At 28.5% G+C, this 10,131-nt stretch overlaps 1 pseudogene; it reads right to left on the bottom strand.

Annotated features, from left to right (window-relative positions):
* Nucleotides 1-935: 935 nt before the first annotated feature.
* Nucleotides 936-2,044, bottom strand: LOC114190429 (protein S40-4 pseudogene; annotated as a pseudogene).
* Nucleotides 2,045-10,131: the final 8,087 nt, after the last annotated feature.

The following is a 10,131-nucleotide window of genomic DNA, read 5'->3' as shown; positions in this document are numbered from 1 at the left end:
ATTTGTCGTTACAATTTAACAATCGCACGTTAATTTGCAAACCGAACATAAAAATTAAGCTTTTACATTATTCCTAACTGCATCTATCTAACTATCTACATGACGCAAATGTAGATAATATTCACATTCAATGATTTGATTCATCATTAAAATACTAAGTGACATGAAATACATAGCAAAGCTTAGTGGCTATAATCAAATTTGAAATCATCACATTTTACATAAACTGCTTAAGCCTTTCCCCACAAGCTCTTTTTAGTAATTAAAAAAGTGTTCATCTATTAATTTATAACACAATCAAGACTAGTATGAAAATTGACATTTTACCTACCATATAAAAGATGCTTCTCGATTAATTTCCCCTTTTTCCTTTATTGTTAAATCACTTCCCCCTTTAACTTAAACTGTATACATAAAGAGAGATTTTCTGTTTTCCTTCACTAAAACAAGTATTCTTATAGTGAAAAGTTTTAAGACTTATCTTCGGAAACGTACGTGCAATTGAAGTGAGTTTTGTCTTTTTTTTTAATGATGTTTTATATACGCACGGTGTTGGATCACGTTAGAACGTTGAAACGGATTGTAGCAAAGGAGAAAAAAAAGTTGTGTCCTTTGTGAGCATGGAGAAAAGTTAGGGATGAGTGTGGTTGATTCTTACATGAATATTACTCAAAGTCATGTTAATTTAGCGAACGAGTACCTTTCTCACCAACTATTACGTTAACCACTAACCTCACTCTTAACCATGGAATCCACCCACCGACGTTTTCCCATTTCTTGCTCCCTCTTCTCCTTTTGTTTTCTTCTCATTCAATTCAACCGATCTTATCCGTATTAACTTCACTACAGTTTCCACGCCTTCTCCTCCTCTCATCATCCAAAAACAACAACCAAAAAAGAACAAACATTGATATCACCCTCCAACTCAATCCACGAAACCCAAAAACACTATTCATAAATATGGCAAAAAACATCATAAGTGCTGGCTCTTCTTCAAAAACAGTACACACCTAAAATGAGGTTCATCATCTACAACAATACGAGTCAACATTAAGAAGAAGAAAACCAAAAAAAAAAAAAAAGTCCCTTCCTATATGATCATGAAATCATTCATTCATCCACGCCAACAATCTAGCATATGGATCTTTTCAATCTTTAACTAGCTGTCACTAAAGTAAGTTATGGTTATGGTTATCGCCCTTAACCAAAATTTTCCAAAAATAAAAACTACTGCAGAATATGGAATCTGATCCATATCTTCTCTCTCTCTCTATATATATATATACTATGATTAGATGAAAGATGAAAGAAACCTAACTCTAACACCCATTAATTAATCACTAACTATGATTAATCTTCGAAGCCCACTTTCTTCCAAATGGCATTTCTGACACTGCGCAAATCCCTGCCTTTCAGAGTCCTTCCAATCCCTTCATGCACCGACAGAGAAGCCCCTCTTGTTCTGGCGAGATATTCATGAGGGGGTACCCTAATATTCCTAAGCCCTTGTTGCCCTTGGTTTGGTTCATCACCACAACCACCAAAGTTGTCGTCTTCATCTTCATCTTCACTCTCCCACCTGGGGTTGTGGTCCTTGTAGTCCTCCTTCAAGATCTTGGACCAATCGGGTATGTTAACGGGCAATGACGACGCTGCCGGCACTCTGTCTCTTCCTCCTCCGTCGACCTTGTTGCTGTTATTCCTCGAACCTCTCTTCGGAACAGATCGCGAACCCGAAGAGGGTAAGCCCTTTTTGGCGTGATCCGTGGCGGAGGAGTGGTGGTTCCACAAGTCGGCCTCGTCCAACTCGAACATGCCCTCTTGGGTTTGGCTCAAATGGGTGTCGGAGGTTGTCGGAAAGGTGTAACGACTGGGCTTGGAGAGAAAACTCTTCCTTGACGCCATTGATCACAAGCTTCTTCCTTTCTCTTTCTCTCTCTCTTGTTTTGTTGTTTGTGAGCTCTTGTGGGTGGTGCCTTTGTTTTCAATTACCGAGAGTTGAAATGCTACATTTATTTATATTGGTTTGGGAGTAATGGATAAAGCTAAGCTAACCCCGGTGTCTCTATTCGCTGTAATTGCCCTCACTTCTTTTAACGTGAAGCACCATTTCGATCTGCTTTATCTTGGATTCAGGAATAATGAACCAACACGTTTTATTTTTTATTTTAAAAATAAATAACTCTAACAAAGCTTTTCTTTTTAACCACATATATTTCATTTCCAACCAGCCATTTCACTGAAATTATTTAAAGTTGTTCTCGTGACAAATCATTAATAAAGATAAACGAACTTGCAAGAGATAATTTTAAATAAATAAAAGTTTTAAAATCATAAAATATGTAAAAGTAAATGAAAAATTTGAATTAAAAGTCATGTTAGTTTATTAAAAAAGAAAATATATTTCAATTATTTTTAATATGAAACTATTCTAAGTAGAAAATAATAATGATTACTCCATCTATTATTTGAACGTGTTTCTTTCATTAAATTTCATTTTCAAGAGTTCAATAAATATATATATGTATTTACTCCTTCATTTAATATACCTTTAATTTTTTAGTTTTTTTAATATATATATATATATATAATAAAAAAGAATTATTATAGTACGCCTAATAATTTCGCCCCATTTAATAAATATTGAAGTTAAAATAATTCAAATATATATTTTTTTCTAATTTTAAAGACATATTTTATGAAAACAAAAGTGTAATAAAACTTCAGAAAAACGAATAATATTTCAAGTAGAATGATTGATGATATTATGTATTAACAATTGTCTGAATGTTATATAATAAATAATTTATTCAAAATTATATTAGAAATGAAACGACTAAGTGTTTTTGTGTGAAAAAATGTAAGTAACTACTATATAGTATTAATTAATTTTGTAAGATATGGATAAAGTTTTGGCAGTGATTAAATGAAGACATTAATGATGATGGAGGGTGTGTGTGTGTGTGAAAAAACGTGGGGCAGGAAAAAAGTTAATTATTAGAGAGAAAAGACATGTAGGATAAGAGTGAGTGGTGGGTGAATAAATGGATTTGGCACAGACGAACCAGGGAATAACACGTTGGCAGCGTACGTTAGCAGCGTACGTTAGCATGGTGTACTCATTGTTGAACTCAACCTGTTCACGTCTTTGAGTGAGTGAGTGCTGGAAAAGAGACAGATAAGGGCCAAAGTTATCCACTTCCAGAAAACGCACACGTGGACCAATGTTGCATCTCTTCAAAAAAAAAAAAAAAACGCGTACACAAAGTAAGACAAAACTTCTACGTTTAATAATAGTTTACTATCTCTACTATCATTAACTCTTCTGTCACATCACTTTCTAAAGCGATTGGATATGCTACAATTCTTCAATTTTATATCACATTTCATGGTACCGAAATAAATCCTACCAACATATTTAAATATGGATTAAATTTGTTTCCATTTTTTGTGTACTATATATGTACTTAGTTGTGTGGATAAAATCATCACCTACAAATGTGGTAGTTGCAATTTATATTTTATTTCAAAAAATATCTTCTTTTAACTTATGTTAAAAAAAAGCTACATTACATCTACTAAAACAAATCCTTATTTTAAATAGGGTTAAATATGTTTTTAATTCCTGAATTTTGACCCAAAATTAAAATTCGTCCCTAGTCGAAATTTTGATAAATTTTGGTCCCTAAACTTTAAAAAATGAATAAATATAGTCCTTTTAACTCAATTTTGTTAATTTCTTTTTAGATTTTGAATGCATTTCTCAGTAAATATATAATCGAGAATGTGTCAAACAACATAAACAACTCCAATATTAACATGAAACGCATTCGACATGTTGAAAAAAGTCAACGTAATTGAGTTAAAAAGACTATATTCATTTATTTTTAAAGTTTAAGGACCAAAATTTATCAAAATTTTGACCAGGGATGAATTCTAATTTTTGACCAAAGTTCAGGGACTAAAAACATACTTAACCCTTTTAAATATTATAATACTACGAGATTATTTTAAATATTATAATTTAAGGTTAAGAATAATTTTAATATGTATTTCTTTTTAATTTTTAAGACGTTCTTTTAGGAAAATACTCCGATTGAGATAGTTTTTTTAATGTGATAATTAATTACGATTTTTGTTTCATTAATTCTCGATAGGAAGAATAGTAAAATGATGTTTTCCTTACACCTTAATTATTGTTATTTTAGTATATTCAATAATCTTATAATTTTTAATGTTTTTATCGATGACTGCCAAATGGATTGGAATTGTGGTAGTTGATCCTAACAATATTATCAGATGGATTTGGATTGAATCAAAACACTTAAAAACTAAGGTCAAAGATAATTTAAATACATATATTTTTAGTTTTAAATTTTGAAGTAAACTTTATCAAAGATGGAATGGATACTAAAAAAAATATTATCTCATAGATATAATACTAAAGATATTATAATTAGTTTTTAAATAGATATTTGAAAAACTCTAGGATTATCGAGAAATCTAAGCAAAATAGATGAATAAAAGTTTCGTTCAATATATTCAATTCATTGAGAATTTTTCCATGCAAGCCTTTCTTTAGAATTATTTGGTTCGTCGTTGTTCATTTTGATTTGGTTTTGTACCAAATGGAAGAGATTATAGATTTTCTAAATGATTATTTAAGATAATATATGATACATATAGGTAGTATTAAAATGATTTAAGAATATTTTTTAATTAATTATATTATAGAAATTTACAAAGAATATGTGAATTAGAAACGAGAGTGAAATACACTTTTTGAACAAAACAAAATTCAACAATCACAAAATATAAAAATGAAATATTAGATAATAATATTTGGTAGAATTAAAAGAAAAATACAAAGATAAGAATAAGTGAAACTAAGATAAAAATATAGAGAATGAAATTCGATCATAAAGTTCCAAAGATTCATGATTGAATAAAAGAATAATGAATTAAAATAATATAGAAAAGTAAACAAAGAATTCCAAAATTGGAACAGATTAAAAGATTAGGAAGATATCACTTATCAAACCAAGATAAATACAAGATAAATACAATGAAAATCAATCATCGCTTTAATGTAAGAAATTTGAAAAACCCAAAAAAGAGATTATTTCTACTTTTATAAATTTTAAAAACTCTTCTACAATAGAGTGTTTTACCGTCTATAGTTTCAAAGAAAATAAAGGGATATCACACTCTATTTGTTAATTTATAGTAAAATGCATTTGATGATTATACTTTTAAGGCAAGGTTTTGAAACATAGAAGTATATTTTCAATGTTAGTGGATAAAATCCACTAAGTCAACAAAGATGAATATATATATATATATATATATATATATATATATATATATATATATATATATATATATATATATATATATATATATTAATATTAGTGATCATTGTTTCTCTTATTAAACTAAATAGATTAGAGCATTTATTATATTCAAAGTATGAATTTAGATAGAGTCGGTCAATCTAAGTCATTTTTCAACAAATTCAATAAAAATTTTATTAAATCAACATGTATAAGAATTTGCAATAAAGTCATAAACATGAAAAACAGTTGATTCTTCAACTATTTTATAGATAAATTCTTCATCAGTTTTTATATGATTATCATTCATTTAATTTCTAAACAAATTTTGAAATAACTAAACAAGTGTCAATTAACTTGTTTACACTCTTACCTATTTCAAGTATACACTCTTACCTATTTCAAGTATAAAGGAGTGATATTCTAAATATACTTTCCATGTTCCGAGTGTATATATTTGAAGTATTATTCTATTACCTCTTGAATTAAGCAAGCAATAAATTATTCTTGAACAGGTTTAAATTAATCAAACAAGTTTAAATTAATTCATTAAGTCTCTCTCCCATTCCAAACTTATACAGTAACATTCTATTCATACCTCACATTTTCCAAATGTCTATATGTGGGGTTCTATTCTGTTACCTTTTGAATTAAGATAACAAGTACACAAGTTTGAATTAATCAAACAAGCATAATTCATTTAGTTTCTCACTCGTTCTAAGCATATACAAGTAAGATTCTATTTACACCTCACTTTGCAAGTCTCTATGAGTGAACCTTTGTTTTTATCTCACATATTCCAAGTATATACATGTGAAATTTTACCTAAATAAAAAATTATTAGAATTAAGTAAATTGACCAAAATTTTAATTAAAGAATAAGATTGAATTATCAAAATGTTTTCTAAAATAATTCTAAACGTAGAAATCAGAGCTAAAAGATAACAGATATAATTGACTCTATTTTGAATAAATTTAAGAATACATAAAATCAACTATATTTTAAAGAAACTAAAAAATAACTCTTTAATTGTACATAACATCAAAGTTAACAACGAAATTACAATAGAATAAATCTAAGAGTTTTAGTTTTCCATGTGGAAGACTACACGAGACATAATGAAATAAATGACGTAGTGAGAATGACCGATGGTGAAAGATGGGTGATCTAGTGTATGTTGTTACTCATATTTTATAACAACCTTGGATGGAATGAAGATATTTCTTAGATTCACAATCTTCCAAACTTCACGTTGGTGATTCAAGGTAACCACTTTAAGTAAAACATCATAATTTTTAGCAAGTGACCGCTAAATGATCCTTGTTGATAGATTTCCCAACAAAGATTCAAGGAATTCAAAACAAGTATTATAAGAAGAATATTCGGTGTGCTAAACAACATATTCTAATATCGCCAATGACAATGTTAATTTTCATCTTCATTTTATATTATATGCAAAATATTCAGTGTGATAAACAACATATTCTAATTTTAGCTATTTTAGAGAGAATAAGGTGTATAGAAATGGTGGGGTGATTGATCAAAGTAAAAAATTATAGAAGTTGAAGAAAAGAAAAAGAAAAAAGCAAAAATAAAAAAGAAAATGAAAAAGTGAAAAAACCAACACATGTAATTTAAAAAAGGACACATGTCCAAAAACAAATGGTTGACTTGGCTCACTATTTGCCACGTCAAGAAAAAAGTTAACGTCGTTAGATGAGGAGGTCTGAGTTCATGCAATTCTTAAGTCTGAGGACCTAACAAGATCAAGCTTTGAAATAAAGATAAAACCAAAATTGCATTATAGTTCAAGATTAAAAAAAAAAGGCAATCCTTAATTTAATGTGGAAATAACAAATTTTAACAACAATTTTATGTTAACTATCATTAAGAGGCGATGGTGTCAATCTTGTAATTAATTTAATGTTGAAATGGTAGACTTTTGACGACGTTCTAAGTAAATTGTTGTTGTATGTAGAAACAATAACAATTACATAAATAATTATTGTTGAAAGTTTTTATTATGTCTCCACAACAAGAAGAGAATAAAGGTTGTAGACGAAGTAGAATAATTGTGCCTATGTGAGAAGAGGAAAATATTCTTTTTTTTTTTGCACTTCGCTAAGAAGAAGGGGAAATGTTTTACTACCATCATCATCAATATATTTGCTTTTTATATGTCAATGAAATAACAATATCTTTTTACGATTGATGTCTTTTTACCAACAAAAATAGTAATGTTTCCGATTTGAATATTAATGACAACTAAATCAACTATGATTCTAAAACTATAATTATAAAATAAAATATTGATTGAGTTACTTATGCTAAATATTTTTTCAATTAATTTTTTAAATAAAATCTCATATATTATTTATTTTTAATTTACTGAAAGAAATGTTAAATTACAGATGAAATTTTACTAATGAAAAAAATTTGTCAGAAAAACTTAATTTACCAATGAGTTTTACTAACGAATTTTAGAATTTTAATTACCAATGAATACTTTTATCGGTAATATCTGTTGATAAATTAGATTTTTAATTATTGACGAATATATATAAGTTAGTAATGAATTTGAAGGTAAAATTTGTCACTAATACTCATTTGTAATTTGTAATGTTTATTTCCAATATATATTTTGTCGGTAAAGTTTGTCAAAAAAACTTAATTTACCAACAAGTTTTACTAACGAATTTTAGAATTTTAATTATTGATGAATACTTTCATCGGTATTATCTGCTGATAAATTAGATTTTTAATTATTGACGAATATTTATCTCGGTAATGAATTTGTAGGTAAAATTTGTCAGTAATATTCATTTGTAATTTATAATGTTTATTACTAATAGATATTTTTCTTGGTAAAATGGGTGTCAAATTTTCCGCTTAGGACTTTGACCATGTCGTGGTAAAATTCGTTAATAAATCCATTAATAATTTTTTTTTAAAATTCTATCAGTAAATTTGTCAGTATTGGTTTTCTTTTTTAAATCTGTTAATGAATGTGTTAGTGATTGAATTTTTTAAAAATCTATTGATAGATCCATCGATAATTCCATTTTCTTAAAATTCATCGATAACTTCATTGATGATTGGATTATCATAAATTCATGGGTAAATCAGATGGTAAAATGGGTGTTACTCATTTTGTCAAATTTGACGAAATAATTTTTATAAATTAATTAGAGATGAGTGAAAAGAAGAAGAGAAAAAGAAGGAAAAGGGGAAGAAGATGGAGTTAAAAAATGAGGAGGAGGAAGAAGAAAAGGACACAGTGGCGACAACTGCAGAGGTGGAGGCAATGACGACAATTGCAAAGATGGTGGTAATAGTTGCAAAGGCAACACAGATATCAACAGAAGTGTGTTGGAAAAATTAATCTAAGATACAAAATAGAGTATGTTATTTTAAAATAGCAATGAGATCAAACTATTTTCTTTAAAATTGTTTTTATATCTTTTTATCACACCAATTTTATTTATCTTATTACTTTTATTATTTGACTAATCTTTTTGTAAAGTTTTTTAAGAACTAATTTATTAGAAATCACTTTTGTATTCGTTGGGAGACGACTTAAGGTTGAATTTACCGTTTTTATTTTTTTGACTACTATCTTTGAAGTACTGAAGTTGCAATAGTTTAGTAATATTAATTTGATTGCGTCAACATTATCAAATTTGGGGAGGAGAAAAAAAGAGAGGAAACATTATTTTTTTTTAATTTTATTGGTCATAATTTTATTTAAAATTCTTTATTGAATGTGGTTGGAACTTTTGTTCCTATTTTTCAAAGAGAATTTATGTTGTTTTTGATGATGTCCATAGGAAAATGATAGCCTAGAATAGCTTGAATTCAAACAGGACATAGATGTTTGTATGAACTTGATGTGTGCCAAGCTAAATGTGCTAAATCCTTCACACTTAGTTGATTAGAATGTTAATCTAATCTATTAGGCCATGTCTGATATGTGTGATGGTTAAATGTATTATTTTGTTGTTGCATTAGTTGATTAAAATATTAATCTAGTCTATTAGATTAATTATGGAACATGAACTTGAGCACTGTCATAACCTAGTTGATTAGCTAGATAACCTAATCAACTAGATAAACTAGTAACAACTCTACTTTAAAAATAGATTATTGCACCAGTTCGGAGTGACATTTTTTAGACACTAAAGAGAAGAGAAAGATTGTTGAAGAGTTCTTGGAGGAAATCTGCATTGGTTCTTCATTGTTCCTCAAGTTGTTCATTAAGAATTCAAGAAGATGATGTGATTGTGATATCAAGCCTTACATAGAATCAAGTGTTTTCTTTATATCCTTAATCATCCATTGAAACACTGATTTTTGGTTACTAAATTTATGGTTTCTTGTTATTGAAACTTTGTTGTTCTATCATTGTGACTGTGATAGGTATTGGTAATTACATGTAGTGTTACTGGTTGCATTTCTTGAAGGGTTTTTCAAGAGTAGACATGTCAAAGTGAGCCAACCCGGCTCACACGGGTTGGCTCACCACGAGCCGGGTTGAAAATGAGTGAACCCAACCCATCTCACTTTATGGTGAGCCAGAAATTTTGTAACTCGGCTCAACCCACCACGGGTTGGTGGGTTAAGTGGGTTGGCTCACCAACCCACCTAAATTTTTTTTTTAGTATTCAAATATTTAAATAAATTTTTAAGTAACCCATGAGATGACAATCATGGTAAAATCAAGAACCAATATTTTGATCATGCTCACCACCAATATATGAAGAATTATTTCCAAGAAAGTATCCATATAGTCTAAGAAAG

The sequence above is a fragment of the Vigna unguiculata genome, chromosome 7 (assembly GCF_037176805.1).
Source record: "Vigna unguiculata cultivar grain cowpea cultivar isolate G323 ecotype 2 chromosome 7, ASM3717680v1, whole genome shotgun sequence".
Taxonomy (NCBI): domain Eukaryota; kingdom Viridiplantae; phylum Streptophyta; class Magnoliopsida; order Fabales; family Fabaceae; genus Vigna; species Vigna unguiculata.
The sequence above is the reverse complement of the archived record's forward strand: the minus strand, read 5'-3'. Positions and strand labels throughout refer to the sequence as shown.